Source organism: Triticum aestivum, chromosome 4A (assembly GCF_018294505.1).
Source record: "Triticum aestivum cultivar Chinese Spring chromosome 4A, IWGSC CS RefSeq v2.1, whole genome shotgun sequence".
Lineage (NCBI taxonomy): Eukaryota > Viridiplantae > Streptophyta > Magnoliopsida > Poales > Poaceae > Triticum > Triticum aestivum.
In genome coordinates this window covers 534,961,087-534,974,266 of record NC_057803.1, presented here as the reverse complement: position 1 = coordinate 534,974,266, position 13,180 = coordinate 534,961,087, and the positions used below count along the sequence as shown (strand labels likewise).

Below are 13,180 nucleotides of genomic sequence, written 5' to 3'. Positions count from 1 at the left end.
CACTGGTTTTGTTTTCATTGTCACGCCTATTCCTCGTCGACCTGCAGCAGCAGGAGACACGAGATCACCTCCGGCACTGCTTGTCACATGAAGGTCGCCAAAATGGTATATTCTCCATAAAAATAGGTGTTTGCTTATATGTATTCTCTATTGTTGAATTATAGCACAAACATTTGCTGAAATGGGGTGCTCAGGACGTCTATTTTAATTCCTAAAACACAAACTAGGTGCTCTCAGTTTCAGTACGTGAACAATCATCAGCTCGTGAAAAAATACATATAACATGCCTTGTTGTGTGGGATTTGGGGGCTGCCTAGTCTGGCTAGAGTTTTCAAGTATAACAAGTGTGATAGTGGCAATTTTCAAAAACTTTTATAGTTCAAGTACATAACAAAACATAAGTCCACTCTGTAAAAACAACAGTAGACATTGAAAGTTCAGTTTTGTTATATGCGTAATGCAGATGTGTTCTTTTGTGGTGAGGATTTCGGCACTAAACTATGCAAACAATTTAAAAGTACTCAAGTCCAACTTGCAAACCCGTAGCAGTCCTATAGTGCAACATCATCAAATTCACAAACAGTAAACCTGACTTGAAGCAAATTCGCATCTGGTTGTTTATTTTCTAGCTCATCGTTTCTAATATAAGCCAATGCTTCTATTCTAATCTAGTTGTTTATTTTTAGCTCACGTTTTCTAATATAATGTTAAAAAGTCCACTAGATGAAAAAATCGTTGTGTTAGCTAGATAAGTACGAGTGCTCATTAGTAAGACAAAAGTAGCAGTACTGATCATTACGACTTACACAAATACTAGTACTGATCAGTACTATATAGAACCAAGCTTCACTATGGATATTACTGACCATAGGAATTTATTAGAATAATTTAATGTTTTTGTAGCTCACCTCTAATTTGTTTCAATCTACTGCTGTTTTCTCTCACTATTTTGTTTCTCTCTATACAGGAGCATGAGAGAGGTTTGGACGGACACTGATCACTAGCACACTATGACGTCGCCGATCACTAGCACGAAGGACACCAACAGGTTGAGGATGAAGTACATGACGTAGACAATGAGGACGATCGGAACATGGAATCCGTACACATAGCACTAATTGCAAATTCAAACTTTTTGTCTGATGATTTGATTGCTACTTCTTAAAGAAAGTGTACATAATAGTTAGATGTTTCTGCAAGAAAGGAAAATTTGTTTGAATTAAAAACATTGATCAGTATGAATAAAAAACAATGATCAGTTCGATAGTGCTCTCTCCTGCCTATTTTGGTTGATGCCATGAATAGTGAAAAAATTGTAGGGGAATGTTTAATTATTACTAGCATGTAAGTTAAAAAATAAAACACAGTCAGTTTGTCTATGAAATTTGAGGAAGTCCGTCAATGGAACCGAGGAAACTATGCTCAAACAAAAAACACAACACATTTATTTGGGTAAAAAATTATTTTAGTTCAGCTACACAAACCATGCAGGTTCGATAATGATGATACCATAAGTTTGGACAAGGAAACAAATATGAATTTAAAACCAAAAGCTTTCACTTCTATAAGTTCAAGTGCTCATCCATACGCGGTAATTCAAGTTGGTAAAAGTTCAAGTCGCAAAAGAAAAGAAGTCCAGAACATCATTGCAAGAAATGTGAGTTAAAAAACAAACAAAAGATTTTTCTTTTATAAAAAATGTCATCACTTTAACGATACAAACGATGCAAGTTCGGGGACGATGATATCGTAAACCATTGAAAGGCATGTCATGATGCTGGCAGACGCCTTGGCTGAGTACCACTTGCCCTCCTACTTGCTCATGAGCGGCCACATTACACCCCAGGAGAGGACGGCACCAAAGAGGAGGGAGAGGTTGACGAGGTGCAAGCAGATCATCCCGGCGCCAACATATGTTAGGCTGAAGTCGAATAAAAATCTGGCCATAGAATCATTGAGGATTTAAAACAGTGAACTCTCTCATGCATTTTCATTTTTCAACCACCGAAACTTAAAAATTGTTTAGCAAGAAAAAAAAGTCATATAGGCGTTACGTTTACTTCCAGGCTTTTAGCCCGAAGGTGGGAAACTGGAGGAAGCCGCAGACACCGCTGTCGATGTAGAACTACTAGAAGAAGCTCCAGAAGAAGCTGATCCCAAAGTACTTGAGGAATCCCACGGACCTGCTGCCTGTTGCAGTAAAGGTTGAAAGAAATTCTGAATCAGTCCGGACCATCCATTTCTAAAGCATTTTTACACAGTTAAAACACGATTTGATTCATCGTAGCTGGGAATAAGAAGATGTCCTTTTCACGCAAAGGAAAATAAAAATAAAAAGGGTCGGACCTTGCATTCTTATCTCCTTGAGGTGTGTGGAACCCGTTTATGAGGATGGCAGTGGCAGTCCCACTAGGATAGATTAGCTTGTAGTTGATCATCAGTACCTGAAAGTGTTTAGTTTCACCACCAAATCGTCAATTAAATTGAAGACCGATTGCGACTACGAAATCAATTGTAAATATCTTTCTCATCAAGAACAAAAAAAATACAGACTAGCTAGGTTCAGTAAGTGACCGCAACCCTGGTGCTATGGTCTTGCGAGCAATGCCAAAGTTTCAGTTATTCTGATAGTACATCAGCGACCCAGGAAAATCGGGAAGCGCGGCTCACCATGGACACAAAGAGATCAGAGAAGGGCGCTGGAGCATGGAAATGGAATTAAGCCCATAGTTTTAATTTCTTTGTGTCCTTATAAATACAACAAATCAACAAATCATGGCGATACCTAATCAAATTCAACAAATGAACAAATCAATCAAGGGGCGGTTGACCATTGGCCATCTCTCCTTCTTTTACAGCAAAAGCCTCAGCTTCTTGGTGGGGAGAGGGCTCTGCACCTCCTCCTCCTCATCCCACCTCTTCACCCCTGCGTTCTCCGGCATCGACAGCAGGTTCAGGTCGAAGTTCCTCAGCACAGCAGAGGACGCCGACACGGAGACGGACATGGACATGGAAACGGAGGTGTCGTCCCAGTAGTGCCAGTGCTTGTGCCCTCCGAGCACCTGCCCGGTCGTGAAGCCCCGCTCACATACGGTGCACTGATGCAGGCCACCGCTACTCTCGCCCGAGGACGCCGCCGCGCTCGCCTCTGAACCACTGCCCGTGGACGCCTGCGCGGCAATGCAGCGCTCTCTGGTGGGAGGAGGCTGGACTTGTGCACGTCGATCGCCTGGTACGACGCAAACTCCTTCCCACAGACCACGCAGCTGAACTGCAGCTCCTAAGCCCGGGTAGGGGACGGGTTCCACGCGCTTGCCTGCTGCTCCTTGCTGGTGGTGGCAAGCGCGGTGAGGCAAATGGCGAGGTAGTCATCCTTGTTGAGCGTCGGCGTGGTGGTGGGAACCAGGGAAAGGGAGAGGGAGAGGTCGGTCTAGTCCGCCACCATCCCGCAGACCGTCACCTGCTCGCGCCACGGCGGCACGCGCTCCGCCGCCCGCGAGGCCGCCGTGCCGGACATGGAGTCGGCGCCCACGAAGGCCCTCAAGACGAGCAGCTAGAGCTCCTCGACGGCGGCGGCAACTGTGGCGACTGCGCTGCGGGGATGAAAACGCCATGAGTCCGGTAATATAGGTCCAAACCGAGAGCATCGGTTCATAAAGAAGACGATCAGTTCGACAAAAATGAGATCATCAGTTCAACCCCTCGAATTCGTCAGTTCAAGAAGGGTAATAGAATAATATTCTATTGCGCATAACAGAATAGCCCAGATGTATATATATATATAGGACTACATAATATATGGTAGAACTGAAACTCGATGATTAACAATCGAACCAAATAGATTAAACAAGACAAAGAAATACAAATAATAACAATAAGGGGTACAAAAGAATACGAAATCAATAGTTTGCTTCATCCATTCCCCCATATGTGTAGAAACTCCTGTTGTTGCAGGTCGCCAATGAAAATATGTCTTCATCTTATTTTTCTATAGCATGAAATAAAATTGATATAAGAATGCATCGATTTGGGTTTCATCCATACATGCACACATTTTTTAGTTCTAAATTACTCCGCAGTTAATTGTTCAAAGACATCAGTTTATAAAGCAACACATACAACATGTCATCAGTCCAAACTTCCAATACATCTTCTACTATTGTTGTTTGCCTCTCTCAGTCCAAGAAATTAGTAAATTACTCATTGATTAGTGGCTGAGGTGATGAGCAGCACCTGTGTTACTCGGCTTTGGAGGGGCAGCAAGTCTTTGGTGTAGCGGAGAAAAGGCCAGCGCCGGGCGACCAGGTGGAGGACGGGAATCACTGCCGCTAGTGCAAGCACGGATCAGCTAGTAGGTGGAGCGGCCGCCGCCGGCGATCTGCAGCAGACCAACACTGGTTGATTCATTGCACGGGCGCATGGGAGATCGCGAGAGAGGCGGCGCGCATGCGCGAGTGAGGGGCTGGGGAGGGTCACAGCCCTAGGGCTGAAGCTGTAGAGGGCGCTGCACAGGTAGTTACTTCGCGTTTTTCTTCAATCGGGGCCCCCACAATTTTGGGGGCCCTGTGCGGTCGGCCACTTTGGCCCCCCTCATCGACGGGCCTGTTTGTGAGTAGTTATGTTTGTTCCTGAGGACATGGGTGAAGTCTTGCTATTAGTAGTCATGTGAATTTGGTATTCGTTCGATATTTTGATGAGATGTATGTTGTCATCCCTCTAGTGGTGTCATGTGAATGTCGACTACATGACACTTCACCATTGTTTGGGCCTAGAGGGAGGCATTGGGAAGTAATAAGTAGACGATGGGTTGCTAGAGTGACAGAAGCTTAAACCCTAGTTTATGCGTTGCTTCATAAGGGGCTGATTTGGATCCATATGTTTCATGCTATGGTTAGGTTTACCTTAATACTTCTGTTGTAGTTGCGGATGCTTGCAATGGGGGTTATTCATAAGTGGGATGCTTGTCCAAGTAAGGACAGCACCCAAGCACCGGTCCACCCACATATCAAATTATCAAAGTACCGAACGCGAATCATATGAACGTGATGAAAACTAGCTTGACGATAATTCCCATGTGTCCTCGGGAGCGCTTTCCTTCATATAAGAGTTTGTCCAGGCTTGTCCTTTGCTACAAAAAGGATTGGGCCATCTTGCTGCACCTTATTTACTTTTATTACTTGCTACTCGTTACAAATTACCTTATCACAAAACTATATGTTATCGATAATTTCAGTGCTTGCAGAGAATACCTTACTGAAAACTGCTTATCATTTCCTTCTGCTCCTCGTTGGGTTCGACACTCTTACTTATCGAAAAGCTACGATAGATCCCCTACACTTGTGGGTCATCAATGGTCCTTGAGGAATTTGACGCCCTCGATGCCAATGATGTGCTTCTTCTTCATGAATGTGTGCAAGTTCCTCATGCCAGCATGACCTAGTCATCGATGCCATAACCAGCCTTCTGAAGCTTTTGCCAGTAGACACGTGGCAGGTTGTGGTCTTGGTGAGAAATCAACAATATACAAGTCTCCTCTCCTAAAGCCTTTGAAAACTTTGGAATTGTCAGCTTCCATGATCACAGCACAACATTACTTGCCAAAGACAACAACCATATCAAGATCACAAAGCATTGATACAGACATGAGGTTGAATCCTAAGGACTCGACAAGCATGACTTTGTCCATGTGTCGATCCTTTGAGATTGCAACCCTACCTAAACCCAATACCTTTCTTTTGCCTTTGTCAGCGGAGGTGATATGCTTCAGATGCGATGGAGATAAAGCAATGTCCATCAATAGGTTCTTGTCACCGGTCATGTGATTTGTACATCCACTGTCGAGGACCCACTCATTAGCTTTGGGTTGATCATCCTGTAGATGAATTAGTGCATCTTACGAACTCATATACTTCATCAGTGAAGAATATGACATCAAATTCATGAGATCAATTTCATCAAACAATACAACAGATGTAGCAGTATGAGGACGTGAGAAATGAAAATTCATTTCTTCATGATTAGCTTGCGTCCTTTCAAGCATATTCAGGTCTCCAGCAAATTCTTTAGATGTTAGTTCGTCTAGAGACCTGTCCCTGCATAAGAGATTAGTTATTTTTCTTCAACACCCACATCTGGAGGGGTGGCAAATAGTTCATCATTCTGCGAGCTCCATAAGAGAAAGGTGGCGTAGATGCCAGTCCACTTTGTTTCACAGAAAAGGGGTTAGAGTAAGCATATGAATAAGTAGAGAAATTCTTTGAGGACTTATGAACATAATTATTTGAAGAATAATGCACATATTCATAGCCCTTAGGCTTTCCCTGCGGAACAGAAGTGTTAGCACGATGATGTTCATATGAGGATCTGGATCCATACGAGGAATTTGATCCCTATGAGGAATTTGGTCCATATGATGACTTGGATCCATATGAGGACTTGGATCCATATGAAGACTTTGGTCTATATGAAGAATTTGATCTGGGGTTCTGCTACCTCTTGAGCATCCGTTGGTTTTCCCTTGAAGAGGAAAGGGTGATGCAGCAAAGTAGCATAAGTATATCCCTTAGTTTTTGAGAACCAAGGTATCAATCCAGTAGGAGATAACACGCAAGTCACCTAGTACCTGCACAAACAATCAAGAACCTTGCAAGCAACGCAATAAAGGGGTTGTCAATCCCTTCACGGTCACTCGCAAAAGTGAGATATGATAAAGATAGTAAGATAAATATTTTTGGTGTTTTTGTTGTATAGATTGGAAAGTAAAGATTACAAAATAGTAAACGAGATGCGATGTAAATAAAAAGAGATGCTATATAATAAGAAAGAGACCCGGGGGCCATAGGTTTCACTAGTGGCTTCTCTCATGAAAGCATGTATTACGGTGGATGAACAAATTACTGTCGAGCAATTGATAGAAGAGCACATAGTTATGAGAATATCTAGGCAAAGATTATGAATATAGGCATCACGTCTATGTTAAGTAGACCGAAATGATTCTGCATCTACTACTATTACTCCACACATCGACCGCTATCTAGCATGCATCTAGAGTATTAAGTTCATAAGAACAGAGTAATGCATTAAGCAAGATGCACTACTAGGAAAAGGGCTATAGATAGGATTGATACTAATGGCGCACCATGGAAGCAGTGCGCCACTACTATATACTAATGGCGCACCGGTTGGTGATGCGCCATTAGTGTGAAGACACTAATGGCGCACCAGAAACAGGGTGCGCCACTAGTATTAAATTATTATTTTTTCCATTTTTCCATACATACTAATGGCGCATCAGGTCGAAGTGTGCCATTACTAGTTCTAAGTAGTAATGGCGCACCAAGCAGACAGTGCGCCATTACTGTAAAAAAAATATTCTTTTTTTTGCAAAACTACTAATGGCGCATCGTTTCACAGTGCGCCATTACTAGTTTAAACTAGTAATGGCGCACTATTACCCGGTGCGCCATTAGTATATACATTTATTTATTTTTACTTTTTTGCAAAACTACTAATGGCGCACCACCTGCAGGTGCGCCATTAGTAACCAGGGTTACTAATGGCGCATTTGCTGGTGGTGCACCATTAGTAACCTGGGACCCCAACAAGATATTTTGGACAGCCCCACACATACCCACTCACTTTCCCTACTTCATTCCCTCCACCTCCTTCTCCAAGCTTTCGGCCATCTCCTCCTCCTCACCTCATTTCCACCATAGATTCATCAAAATTAAGTGGTGAAATTACCTTTTTTGATAGGTAAGTAAGGGGAAAGCTATCTTCATGATGTAGATCTACTTTTTTCTCCCTAGCTCGCTCCAACAATGTGCACATGCACTTTTTGTGGCCTAGCTAGATCTATGTATGTTTGTGGTGTTGCATGTGTTTGTGGTGTTGCATATATGTTTGTGTTTGAAGCTACCGGTATTTGAAATGCGATAGTTGCCAATATTTTGCCGGAATGTTTTGATTCATTTCCGTTTCGGTGAGAATTTTGGCACTATGCATTCTTTTTGGTCCTATTTTTAGGGAAGGTCATGCCAAATTTTTTCTTGGTTCTAAAATATCGTTTTGCTCTACCCCGTAGGCGACCATGGTCCGCACGATGACTGAAGGCATCGTGAATAGGTTTTTGAGCTCCGCGAAGGCCGAGATGCTTCAAAAGAACGAGACGGAGATAAGATGTCCGTGTCGAAGATGCAAGCTGAAGAGCCTTATTGCGGACCCGGATTCCGGGCAGGTGCGGGACCACCTGCTCTTGCATGGTTTAATGGATGGCTATCGGTGTCAAGGTGATGAAGATGACTATGAAGTCGTCCATGGGGGCCGGGCAAGAAACGAGGAAGGGCAACAAGACAAGTACCACCGCGGCGAGGGCGGGCGAGAAGACGAAGAATCTCCAAGACATGATCATGACGGTGATGCTGTACACAGTCATCATGTAGAAGATGTCGTACATGATGATGAGGAAGATCAAGACGAAGGGCATGATCATGAAGATGAAGATGCCGGAGCAGACGACGATGGAGGCTGGGCGCAGGACCCTCATATTCAAGAGCTGCTTCTCAAGCAGACGGATAATGCAAGAGTTGCCGCCCGAGAGAAAGCCAAGCTAGATCAACTGGAGATAGACGCAGTTACTCCATTGTATGAAGGATGCAGGTCCGAGGATACCCGCCTGAAAGTAACGCTCATGGCTCTGGAGATGAAGGTAAAACACAAAATGACCGACGCATGCTTCGACGAGAACATGTCATTCTGGCACGAACGTCTTCCCAAGGGGAACAAGTGCCCGACCAGTTTCGAGGAGCCGAAGAAAATCGTGTGTCCTCTGGATTTACCGCACGTGAAATACCATGTGTGCATGAACAATTGTATCATTTATTGGGACGAGCACGCGGAGTCTACCATATGTCTGGTGTGCGGCGTCACTTGATACAAGAAGAGGAAGAAAGCTCCTCGAAAATCGGTGTGGTACTTTCCGATCACTCCTCGTTTGCAGCGGTATTTCGCGGACCCTAAGGTAGCAAAGCTCCTGCGTTGGCACGCAGATAGGGAGGAGAAGAAGCGGGAAGATGACAGAAATGATCCGAAGATAAATAAAAAAGACAAGATGCTGAGTCACCCTAAGGATGCGAGCCAGTGGCAAGCGTTGAACTTCGAATACCCAGAATTTGGGAAGGATCCAAGGAACATCGTGCTGGGCGCGAGCACGGATGGAGTCAATCCGTTTGGCAGCCAGAGAAGCACACATAGCACCTGGCCTGTGTTTGTGTGGATGTACAACCTTCCCCCCTGGTTGTCCATGAAGAGGAAGTACATTCACATGAGTATGCTAATTGAAGGGCCGAAACAACCAGGGAACGACATCAATCTGTATCTGGGGCTGCTGAAGGAGGAGCTAGACAAGCTGTGGAAAACGCCAGCCAATACGTGGGACGCCACAGAGAAAGAATATTTCCCTATGAGAGCCGCACTACTCACGACGGTGCACGACTATCTCGATTACGGATATCTCGCGGGGCAGGTAGTCCATGGATTTTCTGGATGCGTAAGGTGCATGGATGGCACAACGTATTGCCAGCTAGATAGAGATCCCGGGTCTTCGAAAACCGTGTTCATGGGACATCGAAGGTTGCTTCGCGACGATGACCCGTGGAGGAAATGCAAGGATCTGTTCGATGGTGAAACCGAACCCCGAAAACGCCCGTGTACGAGGAGCGGCGAGGAAATAGACGAGCTGTTGAAAAATTGGAAAGACTGCCCACTGCCGGGAAAGAAGCAAAAGGCGCCAGAGCCGGGAAAGAAGCGAAAGGCGCCAAAGCCACTGCTGAAGGTATGGAAAACGAGGTCTGTTTTCTGGGACTTGCCGTACTGGAAGATCCACCGTGTGCCTCACAGCCTTGATGTCATGCATATCACGAAGAACGTGTGCGAGAGTCTGCTTGGTACCCTGCTCAACATGCCAGAGAGGACCAAAGATGGGCCGAAAGCAAGGGCAGACTTGAAATCAATGGGCATCAGGCAGGAGCTTCACGCTAATGATGATGATGATGATGATGATGATGAGGCGAAGCAGGACACAGAAAGTCATCGCAAAGGCAAAAAGGCCAAGAAGACCGGAAATGACTACCCTCCCGCGTGCTTCACTCTAAGTCAGGAGGAGATCGAGCAGTTTTTCACCTGCCTCCTAGGAGTAAAACTTCCTTACGGTTACGCGGGGAAGATAAGCAGATACCTAGACCCAGCGAAGCAGAAGTTCAGCGGGATGAAGTCTCACGACTGTCACGTGCTGATGACGCAGATACTTCCAGTTGCAATCCAAGGGATCATGGACGCGCACGTCCGTGAAACGCTATTTGGCCTATGCAGCTTTTTCGATGTCATCTCTCGGAAGTCGATTGGCGTGAGGCAACTCAGAAGGCTACAGGAAGAGATCGTGGTGATACTATGCGAGCTTGAGATGTACTTCCCGCCCGCATTCTTCGAGGTTATGGTGCATCTGCTGGTCCATATCGTGGAGGATATCATCCAACTCGGGCCGACGTTCCTGCACAGCATGATGCCGTTCGAAAGGATGAATGGTGTCATCAAAGGATACGTTCGCAACATGTCACGTCTAGAGGGAAGTATAGCCCGGGGCTTTCTGACCGAAGAGTGCATCTCCTACTGCACGAATTATCTAGGCATCGAGAACCCCGTTGGTCTGCCCGTCAACAGGCACCTCGGCAGGCTCGCTGGATGGGGTCACCGTGAGGGTCGCCACGAAATGCATGTCGACTTCGAGGGTCGACTCGCCGACTTTGAAAGAGCAAACCTAGTCGCGCTACAACACATAGACATGGTCGATCCTTGGGTGGTAGAGCACAAAACCTTTATTGAGAAGACGTACAATGACCGAGGCCAACAGAGGACGGACGGAGATATACTCAAAGAGCACAACTCATGTTTCACGCGTTGGTTCAAGCAGAAGCTTCTGTCGTACCCTTTACATGAAGATTCTTCCGCGGAAGAACAACTCATATTCGCCTTGTCACAGGGCGCCGAGCACAACCTGATGACCTATGAGGCGTACGATATCAACGGCTACACATTCTACACCGAGGACAAGGACATGAAGAGCGATGGTTATCAGAACTCCGAGGTAACGATGGAATCCTACACCGGTAACGACAAGGACAAATACTACGGAAGGATCGAGGAGATCTGGGAGCTGAGCTACGCTGGAGAGAAGGTCCCGATGTTCCGTGTCAGATGGGCCAAGAGCGTCCTAAAAGAAGACCGGTATTTCACCACCATGGTTATACCCGAAGCCAAATCCAAGACCGTGGGCGCAAACGTCACCGCGAAAAATGAGCCATGGGTACTGGCTTCCCAAGTGGACCAATGCTTCTTCATTACCGACCCGTCAAAGCCTAGTCGTGTTCTCGTGAGGAGAGGCAAAAGGAAGATCATCGGAATGGATGGGGTAGCCAATGAGCAAGACTTTGACAAGTACGGCGACCCGAAGATCGAACATGACGACGACGATGAAGTAGCAGCACACACCACAAGAAGAAGCAGGACCACCCTACCTAAAGGACGTCCGTTCCACAGAAGAACTCCATTTGCGAAAAAGAAGGGCAAGAAGATTGTGAACAGATAGCTAGCTAAGATCGATTGTATTTAAATGTCTTCATTTCTCGATTGTATTTCATGGGCACTTTTTGATATCATGAATATTTTTAAATTTCATGGGCACTTTTTGAATTCATGAGGACACTTGATCTCGATCCCCCTCCATCTCGATCTCGATTCCCCCTCCATCTCGATCTCGATCCCCCTCCATCTCGATCCCACCCGCACCCTCCCCCGCTAGCTCCACCGCCGCCGACGACCCACCGCAACCCTCCCCCGCTCCACCACCGCCGACGAGCACCCGGCCCCTCGCACCCTCCCCCGCTCCACCGCCGCCAATGGGCACCCCCCGCACCCTCCCCCGCTCCACCGCCGCCGCCGATGATATTTTCAAGTAACAAATTTGAACGTATTTTTTAAAAAATTATTACTGTTTTTATAAAAAAAATATTATTGTTATGATTTAAACAAGTTTGAACATATTTAAACACAAATAAATATCAAAAACAGCATTTAAAATGCATAAAAAATATTGGGAAGCCTGGGAATCGAACCCAGGACCTCCTGGTGTGTGTGCTGCGTGCTGACCAATCGGGCTAGTGGGTGGGTTCTGTTGTAGATAGGGTTAGGCTTTAGATATGGTTAGTGGGCTAGATTAAAACAAAATTCTAATGGCGCACCGAGGGGAGGTGCGCCATTAGAATAGTCGTACTTATGGGCACTGAGGGGAGGTGCGCCATTAGAACCCTCCCCCCACTCCACCTACTGCCCTCGCCAGACACTTCGTCCTTCCTATCCCTCCACCGCGCCGCTCCCTCCCTCGTCCCTCCCTCCACCGTGTCGCCGCCGCTGCCCCGACCCACGGCGCCGCAGCCACCCACGCGCCCCCGCCGTCTCCCTCTCCCCTTCCTCCCCCTCGAGCGCCGCCTCCCCCTACATGCGCCGCCTCCCGACCCACGACGCCGATGCCGCGCCTCCTCATCACGCACAGGGCGCTCTTCCTCGCGCTCTCCTCACCAACCACGACGCCGGCCACCTGCTCCTCACCAACCATGACGCCGGCCACCTGCTCCATTGTCTCCGGCAGAGGTTACTCCACCTAGCTGCAGCACTCGTGCACTTGGCAGCTAGGGTTTGCCTCCAGCCCCTCCCCTCCCCCATCAACGAGAGGAGCATCCGGTGCCCCCGCCCTCGAGTTCGTCGATGACGCTGTCCTCCAGCCGCTGTCGCCGTGCCGCCGTCCTCCCGCCCAGGTACCTCTCCTCCTTCCTCCTTCCTCCCTCTCCTGTGTTCCTAGGTTCCTAGGTTCCTAGGTTCAGATTTGTGCACTGTAGATGATGTTCCACTGTGAACTTACTGATGATGACAGATTTGTGAACTTACTGATGATGACAGGAGATTTGTGCACAAGCTACAGTGCACAAATCTCCATGATGGATTAGGTAATGTTCCACTGTGTAGTAAGTTCCATAGATTGTATAATGCTAACACCAGTTTTAATATTATTGTAGCAGAGGTGATTGGGGGTTGTTGGGATAATGTCAAAATTAGGAGGAGGTTGGGTGAT

The 13,180-nt window shown here is 46.5% G+C and overlaps 1 pseudogene; it reads right to left on the bottom strand.

Moving 5' to 3' along the window:
- Positions 1-2,852: 2,852 nt before the first annotated feature.
- Positions 2,853-12,688, bottom strand: LOC123083885 (zinc finger protein 36-like; annotated as a pseudogene).
- Positions 12,689-13,180: the final 492 nt, after the last annotated feature.